The sequence below is a fragment of the Arachis hypogaea genome, chromosome 4 (genome assembly GCF_003086295.3).
Source record: "Arachis hypogaea cultivar Tifrunner chromosome 4, arahy.Tifrunner.gnm2.J5K5, whole genome shotgun sequence".
Lineage (NCBI taxonomy): Eukaryota > Viridiplantae > Streptophyta > Magnoliopsida > Fabales > Fabaceae > Arachis > Arachis hypogaea.
This window is the reverse complement of record NC_092039.1, coordinates 94628239-94638174: the sequence shown is the minus strand read 5'-3', so window position 1 is coordinate 94638174 and position 9936 is coordinate 94628239.

Genomic DNA, 9936 nt, shown 5'->3' with positions numbered 1-9936 from the left:
CAATGAAACAATAAAACAAAAAACTAATAACTACATATCCAGGTAGTCGTCGTCATCGTCGGTCTTGTGGCCTTAAGTCGGCGGCGCAAAAGACAGTGATGTCTGTACGTATGCCACCAGCAAGACTGTTGCCACTAGCAGTAGTGCTGCCACCAGTAAGGTCGATGCCAACAACGTGCATCTGGGCCTGGTACACCTGCATCTAAGCCTCCATACGCTACATCCGCTCTAGCAACTCCTTCCACTCTAGCCTGAGCTCATTCGTAGATGTCACGCGGGTAAGGATCTCCTGATACCTCTCCTAATAATCGTTGAGCTCCTGAGCTTGTTACTGAAGCTGCGTTGGAGCTCCTGCACCTATAGCTTCAATTCCATGCTTTCCTTGGGCTCGACGGCTTGACTGGTGGCAAAGCTTGACGACGGTCTCAACCGCATCAAGATCAACGACTGAAGCTCAGAGCCATCATTGGCATCCTCCCCACTTTGTTGAGACTGCTGAGTCACGGCCTGTAGTCATTGTGTGTAGGATTCCTGTGTAATTAACACAAGTTATTGTGATTAGTACGATAGATATATAGTTAATCTCTAATAATTTTATAGTAGAAGATAATCAGATGTATGTTTATTCTTATAATGGTCTTGAGACCGCTGGTCAGCAAATCTCTTGTTGTTCTCCTTCAGCATGTGGGTGTACTTGAACGTCTCCGCCAATGTCTCCTCGTGATCCAACGACTTTGACTACATCTGTTGCATTGAAACAATATGATTAGAATGCCTAGTAATGATATGCAAAAGAATATAACAAAGTTATTAACAAAATTAAAGTCACTTTATATACCAGCCTGGCCTTAGTCTTTATGAAGGTCGTTGAGTCGCCAGTATACTTGGATGACCTGTCTGAGGCCCTGTTAGCTTTGTTAGTGAGATGCCGATGCTGGAACGCGTCATCGGTCTCCCAATGAACAAACAGAGACTTCTTTATTTCTGGTCAGAGCTAGGTCATCCAGTGGTCCCTCCCCTAACGAACATCATCCAACATCTGTTGGAGCCGCCAACCCATTCAATGATCGAATATCTTCTTGATGGTAAGGTCATACTCAGTATCCCACCTAAAGTGCAGCTACAACAAAGAAACTTTAAAATTAGTTTAGCAAGATAGAAGATATAGACTAGCTAAAAAGGTTTGAAACTAAAAAGAAAAAGTAATTACTGCCCATTTCTAAAAGCATCACTCCCTGGTCTCAGTAGGGATCTTTATGTAGCTAGGCCAGGGATGGTTGTACATCAACTTGGTGACATTAGTCATCTCTTGAATACACGCATTGTTGTTTAGCGCAAACCTAACAACCCACAAACAAGAATCAACCTAAATCTACTAAATAGGAATAATAATCATTGAAACTTAAAACAATAACCAGGCAACCAAATCAATGTAAATCTACTAAACAAGAATCAATTTTCAGGAACTTTAAACAATAGCCATAATCATTGAAATAGGAAACACTAACTAGGCAAGCAAATCAACCTAAATTCACTAAATAGGAATCAATTTTCAAGAACTTTCAGCAATAAAGTTAATCATAATCATTAAAACTTAAAATAATAATTAGACAACAAAATTAACATAAATTCACTAAATAGGAATCACTTTTTAGGAAATTTCAGAAACAACCATAATCATTGAAATAGGCAACCAAATCAACTTAAATCCACTAGACAGGAATTAATTTTCAAGAAATTTCAGCAATAAAATTAGTCATAATTATTGAAACTTATAAACACTAACCAGCCAACCAAATCAACCTAAATTCACTAAACAAAAATAAATTTTCAGGAACTTTCAACAACAAACATAATCATTAAAACAGGAAACACTAACCAAGCAACCAAATCAACCTAAATCTACTAGACAATAATCAATTTTCAAAAACTTTCAACAATAAAATTAATCATAATTATTGAAACTTAGAAATACTAATCAGCATTAAAACCTAAATTCACTAAACTAGAATCAATTTTCAGGTACTTTCAGCGATAACTATAAACAGAAAATACATGAGACGAATTCACCGGTAATAATAGTGCTATTTTTTTTCTCCAATTATTACCGGCGAATTTACCATCAAAAAATCGAATCCAATGATAATCTTTTTATCCAACAAATTTATTGTCAAATCTGCTACTAATGTCCAATGCTAAATCTGACGGTAAATTCGACGAAATTCAACATTTTGTTATAGTGAATTGAGAGGAACAAAGAATGAGGTTAATTAGAATTAAAAAAAATAATAATACTAATTTGGAGTTTTTAAGTAATTTTTTAGTATTTAAATAATTTTATCATATGAAATCTATCTTCTATAGATATAACTTTAATTTTATTTTTTATAAATAAATTTGTCAATATTTAAAATTTTTATACATAAAAATAATAATTTATTCTTTTTCTATCTTCAATAAATATACTTTTCTCCGCTCTATTTATTATTTTGATGGATGTTTATCTTTTATGTCTTTTCATCAGAAAAACTAACATATATATTTTTATTTTTTATTAAATACATCCTAATTTATTATAAAGTGGTAGGCGTGTTTATTTATTTAATATAATTAATATACCAATAACTGGTAAAGTTTAGGACTAAATTAAATTAATCTTTTTAGAAAAACTTTGGGCGTTCACCATTATTTTACCAAAAAAAAGGCAAAAAAAAAAACGTTGATGTGGACTCCGATTGTGGTATTTTAAGTAAAGGATTATTATATGGATTCATAACATACAACAGAAATTAAAAAAAAAACTATCTACTATTAATTCTTTAATCAATAGAAATCTAATATATGAATTGAGATTTAGAAAAAGTAGTAAAAAGTATAACACTCTAAAAATCAATGTTACTAAAAATAAAAAATAAAACACCATGAATCCTAAATCTTTAACTTTAAACTTGAACTTTTGATATAAATATTATAAATTAAATAAAAATTAAAATTTGTTTAATTAACAAAAGAGTACAATAAGTGAGGAGTATTATTGCACTCTTTTGTTACAACAACAATAACAACAAAGCCTTGTCCCACTAAGTGGGGTCGACTACATGAATCAAACGACGCCATTGTGCTCTGTCATGTATCATGTTTACAGAGAGATCGTTTACATGTAGATCTTATTTGACCACCTCATGGATGGTCTTCTTAGGTATTCCTCTGCCTTTCGCCTTTTGTCCATCTTCCATCTCATTCACCCTCCTGACTGGATGTTCTATCGGTTTTCTTCTCACATGTCCAAATCATCTGAGACGCGATTCAACCATCTTTTCTACAATGGGTGCTACTCCAACTCTCTCCCTTATATCTTCATTTCTTATTTTATCCAATCGCGTATGACCACTCATCCATCTCAACATCTTCATCTCTGCCACACTCAGCTTATGTTCATGCTCTCCTTTAACCGCCCAACACTCCGTACCATACAGCATAGCCGGTCTTATAATAGAAAGTCTGAGAGAATGTTGATGTACACTTTTTTTTAAATACTCTCCATCATATATAATTTATATAAAAAAAAAAATTTTTAGCTCGAAGAGTTAAACCAATTGCATTTTAGGTTTAGTATAAGATACTCATAGTTAATAAAATTGAATTACAATCAACCAAACTAAACTACTGGTTACTAGATTATTAATACTTCAACAGATGGGTTATTAGTTGAATCATTTGAGATATAATTCTACATACACAAAACTTTACATATACGAATAATTTCTTTATACAAGACCATATTTTATCAATTTTGGAACACAAATTAGTATTTTTGGACCTTTTGGCCTATCTAAGGAATGAAGCTGAAAGGAAAAAAAGGTCAGGAGATAAAGAGGATGAAAATATTGACTCATTGGCTTAGTTTTAAGTAGAGTAAAGTATCGTTTTTGTCCTCAATGTTTGGGGTAAATCCTATTTGTGTCCCTAACGTTTAAATCGTCCTATTTGTATTCCTAACGTTTATAAAAGTGATTCAATGTTATCCTGCCGTCAATTATACATCATGAACGCTTTAGTTTGAGTTTTAAAAATGTTTTCTTGAAGTTAGAATACAAATGTCTGGGATAGAATCGATAATCCACTCTGAAAAATAGCTCATCAAAAGTTGAAACTAATTCCTACAACATTTACATAATTCACCTTTCTAGGGACATAATTGAATCTAAATACAAATAATGGGTATAATATTAAAATCGAACACATCCAAGTGAGACTTAATTGAGAATGAATACATTCAAGTGAGAATAATTAAAAAATATAATCTAATTTGTTAGTATAATTGATAGTAGGATAACATTGAATCACTTTTACAAACGTTAGGAATATAAATAGGACGATTTAAATATTAGGAACACAAATAGGACTTACCCTAAACGTTGGAAACAAAAACAATACTTTATTCTTTTAAGTATTACGTATGTTTTGAAAAAAAAAAATTTCTCTCTTCTCTCTGGGATTTTTAGTTTTATTCATCAAATTAAAGTTTCGTTTCTTAGGTCAGATTTATTACAAGTTGTTTAATTTCATTCAAGATTCAAGTTACAAAGCTCATTTCTTTCAAGTTTTTAGTTGGTTTGCAATTTTTCTTCATCTTTACGTTGATGTTCAATGTTTATGAAGTCTAGTTAATTGAACTTTTAATTGAATGTTATGAATGTTTATTTTTTTATCGTCTTAATTTATGTTTTATTGAGTAATCTTTACTTTACTTGTAATTTTCGTGAATTTGGATTTGTACTTTTACATGTTGCAATGCTAAGTTTTGTTTATATCTTTAAATATTTGATGAAATATCTTTTGTTTATTATGGAGTAGAATTTTTGATTTGTTGGCTTGAGGGTAGGATTTAGAGACGTTAGTTAATTGTACTTCATGAATGGTAACTGGGATAATTCAATTACTTTAATTTATATGATTCTAGCAAACTTTTCATGTTATTGTTCTTTAACTTATTAGGACAACCTCACCCTAGTATTAAATGTTTCATAGTTTGTGATAAAAGAGATTAAATTTTGGATTAACTTAACTAAATTAGTATAATTCTAGCCAACTTTTTACGTTATTGATAGTTATATTAAGATATTATTATTAATCTAGTTAATAAATTAGAGTTGACTTTCCACTCTATTAATAATTGACTTATTATTTGAGTAATTCATTCTTTCCTACTAACATCACTTGTGAGATAAGGATACATAATTCTAGGAATCATTCCTAAAGGAAGACTCTTTTATTTAATTAATTTATATATTTCGATCATTTTTAGTTTGCTTATTAGGTAATTAATAATTTTTTTGAACAATATGAACAACTACTAATCAAATAAAAATACATTACACCTTTAAATTATTTACATAAATCTTAATATTAGAATAACAATTCGTATACCTAGTGAAATAAACATCTAATATATCTATTATTCACATTATTTAATATTTTTATTGTTTATCTATACTTTTACTTAATCTTAATACTTACGGGCACACACAAAATCCTTGAATTTTACAATCAATTTTGATATGTCTTTCTTGAAATATGACTCGGGTGAAATACCACTCGGATTTAAACTCCGAGTATATATTTTTGAAAAGTAGTGTATATTTTTTTTTATCAATTTGAATTTAATTTGTGATGGATTTGAATTACTATAATAACTTAAAAATAATTAACTCTGATATATCGCTCATCAGAAAGTAAAATCGGAAAGTAAGAGACAAAAAAATTTGCTAAAATGTACTCTTTAAGAGACAATTTTCTATTGATTTATCAAAAATATAAATTTTTAATGTTTTTTTTTAAAATAATCTAATGACAATACTAACAATATTTGTTTTTAGTTGCTCAAGTGTTTTTTAATTCGGTAGGTTAAAGACTAATCTATCGTAAAAGAATTTTATTTAAAAATTTTTTGTTAGCTAATAAATTATTGTATACACAACAATTATATAAGCGACTGAATAAGATTAAATAACTGTTTAACCAACCCAAATTGATCGTACTAATAACATTTGTTAACAATACACATATATCAGAAAAATCAATTTAGATTATAGACAAAGGAAAACTGACGCTTATGGCCCCAAATGAACATCTAATTAATTTGTGACAGTTAATCAAATTTGGTCCCCTCGGACATGCATGCATCAGAGTCATTTCAATCAAAGCTATAAATAGCGAGTCAGCCAGAGACGCCTCCACTAAATTTCATGATGAGATCCACCTCCTTTCCCTTCTTCGCCATTGTTGATAGCTACCTTTGTTTTTGGACATTTAATCTGATAAACTTGAACTACATATGATCGTATTATATGATTTATTCCTTTCAGGATTTGCCAGCATATATTTGGATTCTACGAAAATGGTTGAAAATCCTTGGCAAGTATCAATTTCCCCATAACATCTTGATAATCAAGTCAACCCACTGTTTTATTTATTAGTATAATGTTAGTTTTTATGCCCCAAATAAATGAACTAGAAAAAAAAGTTTCCTTAGCAGTTTCTCTCTAAAAATTAATAACAAATGCGTGTCCCAACAGAAAATAACTAGAAAAAAAAGTTTCCTTTGCGGTCTAAGATTATTTAAGAAAAATATATAGCAACAAAAAATAACTTAAAAAATAACTACACCTAAATCTAAATATCTGACGCTTCAAATCTCAGATCAATTCGTTATTTCATAGTTTTATATCTCAGAACTGAAAAATCTTAATCTTTAATTATTTTGTTCAATTTACCCTAAAACACGAGTTAGATCAAATACAAAAATAGAGTAACTGACAACAAAACAAAAACTTTACAATACTTATTGGGATCGAGATCGGTTCTATTGAATTTGCCATTCCACTTTGTGACTTCTATGACAGGAGCTACAATCAACGTAATCATATTAATTAGTTATCTTGGCGTAAAAAAGAAAGAAACAATGAAAATCACAAAAAATAACAACGATTAAAAATTACGAACCAGAATATGCATGATGGGGTTGAGAACCTAGGGTTTGGGAGAGAGATCGAGAGAAATTGAAAATTTCTGAGCTCAAAGCAAGACAAATATAAAATTTCTAATTTTATCTAAAATTTAGGTATAGTAAATCACACTTTATAATAGACTGGTGCACGAAATTGTGATCTCAATGGCGCCAACAGCTTGGTACGCACAATTGTAATCTCAACTCTTTTTCACAACTTCGCGCAACTAACCAGCAAGTGCACTGGGTCGTCCAAGTAATAAACCTTACGTGAGTAAGGATCGATCCCACGGAGATTGTCAGCTTGAAACAAGCTATGGTCATCCTGTAAATCTCAGTCAGGCGGATTCAAATGGTTATGAAGTTTTAATAATTAAAAGATAAATAAAACATAAAATAAGATAGAGATACTTATATAATTCATTAGTGGAAATTTCAGATAAGCGTATGGAGATGCTTTATCCCTTTTGAATCTCTGCTTTCCTACTGCCTTCATCCAATCCTTCATACTCCTTTCTATGGCAAGCTGTATGTTCGGGCATCACTGTTGTCAATGGCTACCTCCCGTCCTCTCAGTAAAAATGGTCCTCTACGGTTTTCCGCATGCCTATTCATCTGTCAGTTCTCGATCGTGTCGGAATAAGATCCAATGATCCTTTTGCGTCTGTCACTATGCCTAACACTCGCGAGTTTGAAGCTCGTCATAGTCATCCCATCCCAGATCCTACTCGGAATACCACAGACAAGGTTTAGACTTTCCGGACCTCAAGAATGCTGCCAATTGATTCTAGCTTATACCACGAAGACTCTGATCGCACGGAATAGAAGCTCTATTGTCAGGAGAGGCAACCATGCATCGTGAACCAGCAGGCCAAGAGATACACAGTCAAGCTCTTGCAGATAGAACATGAGTGGTTGTCAGGTACATGTTCATAAGGGAGGATGATGATGAGTGTCACGGATCATCACATCCATCAGGTTGAAGTACGAGTGAATATCTTAGAATAAGAATAAGCTTGAATTGAATAGAAGAACAATAGTACTTTGCATTAATACTCGAAGAACAGCAGAGCCCCACACCTTAATCTATGGTGTGTAGAAACTCCACCGTTGAAAATACATAAGAACAAGGTCTAGGCATGGCCGAATGGCCAGCCTCCATAAAAGTCTAAGATAGCATAAAAATGATCAAAGATTGGTCTAAGGACTAAACGTCCAAAGATGTGTCTAAGGACTAAACGTCCAAAGATGTGAGTACAATAGTAAAAAGTTCTATTTATACTAAACTAGTTACTAGGGTTACAGAAATAAGTAAATGATGCAGAAATTCACTTCCGGGCCCACTTGGTGTATGTTTGGGTTGAGTATTGAAGCTTTCATGTGTAAAGACTTTTCTTGGAGTTAAACGCCAGCTTTTATGCCAGTTTGGGCGTTTAACTATAGCTTCTATCCTGTTTCTGGCGTTTAACGCCAGAATAGGGCAGAAAGTTGGCGTTTGAATGCCAATTTGCGTCATCAAAAATCAAGCAAAGTATGGACTATTATATATTTCTGGAAAGCCCAGGATGTCTACTTTCTAACGCAATTGAGAGTGCACCATTTGGGTTTCTGTAGCTCCAAAAAATTCATTTTGAGTGCAGAGAGGTTAGAATCCAACAGCATCAGCAGTCCTTTTTTAGCCTCTGAATCAGATTTTTGCTCAAGTCCTTCAATTTCAGCCAGAAAATACCTGAAATCACAGAAAAATACACAAACTCATAGTAAATTTTAAAAATGTAAATTTTCCTTAAAACTAATAAAAATATACTAAAAAGTAGCTAAATTATACTAAAATGTACCTAAAAACAATGCCAAAAAGCGTATAAATTATCCGCTCATCACAACACCAAACTTAAATTGTTGCTTGTCCCTAAGCAACTGAAATCTAAATAGGATAAAAAGAAGAGAATATACAATGAATCTCACAATATCAGTGAAACTTAGTCCCAATTAGATGAGCGGGGCTAGTAGCTTTTTGCTTCTGAACAGTTTTGGCATCTCACTTTATCCTTTGAAATTCAGAATGATTGGCATCTATAGGAACTCAGAATTTTAGATAGTGTTATTGATTCTCCTAGTTCAGTATGTTGATTCTTGAACACAGATACTTTATGAGTCTTGGCCGTGGCCCTAAGCACTTTGTTTTCCAGTATTACCACCGGATACATAAATGCCACAGACACATAACTGGGTGAACCTTTTTCGATTATGACTCAGCTTTGCTAAAGTCCCCAGTTAGAGGTATCCAGAGTTCTTAAGCACACTCTTTTTGATTTGGATCACGAATTTAACCACTCAGTCTCAAGCTTTTCACTTGAACATTCATGACACAAGCACATGGATAGGGACAGCTTGATTTAGCCGTTTTCCTTGGGCCCTCCTATCAATTAATGCTCAAAGCCTTGGATCCTCTTTACCATTGCCTTTTAGTTTAAAGGGCTATTGGCTTTTTCTGCTTGCTTTTTCTTTTTCTTTCTTTTTCTTTTTTTTTGCCACTTTTTCTTCTTTTTTTCCCTACTTTTTTTTTCTTTTTCACTGCTTTTTCTTGCTTCAAGAATCAATTTCATGATTTTTCAGATTATCAATAACATTTCTCTTTGTTCATCATTCTTTCAAGATCCAACAATTTTAACATTCATAAACTTCACTATAAAAAATATGCACTGTTCAAGCATTCATTCAGAAAATAAAAAGTATTGCCACCACATCAAAATAATTAAACTAATTTCAAGATAAAATTTGAAATCCAAGTACTTCTTGTTCTTTTGTAATTAGGCACATTTTTCATTTAAGAGAGGTGAAGGATTCATAGAATTATTCATAGCTTTAAGGCATAGACACTAGACACTAATGATCATGTAATGAAGACACAGAATATAGTAAAACAT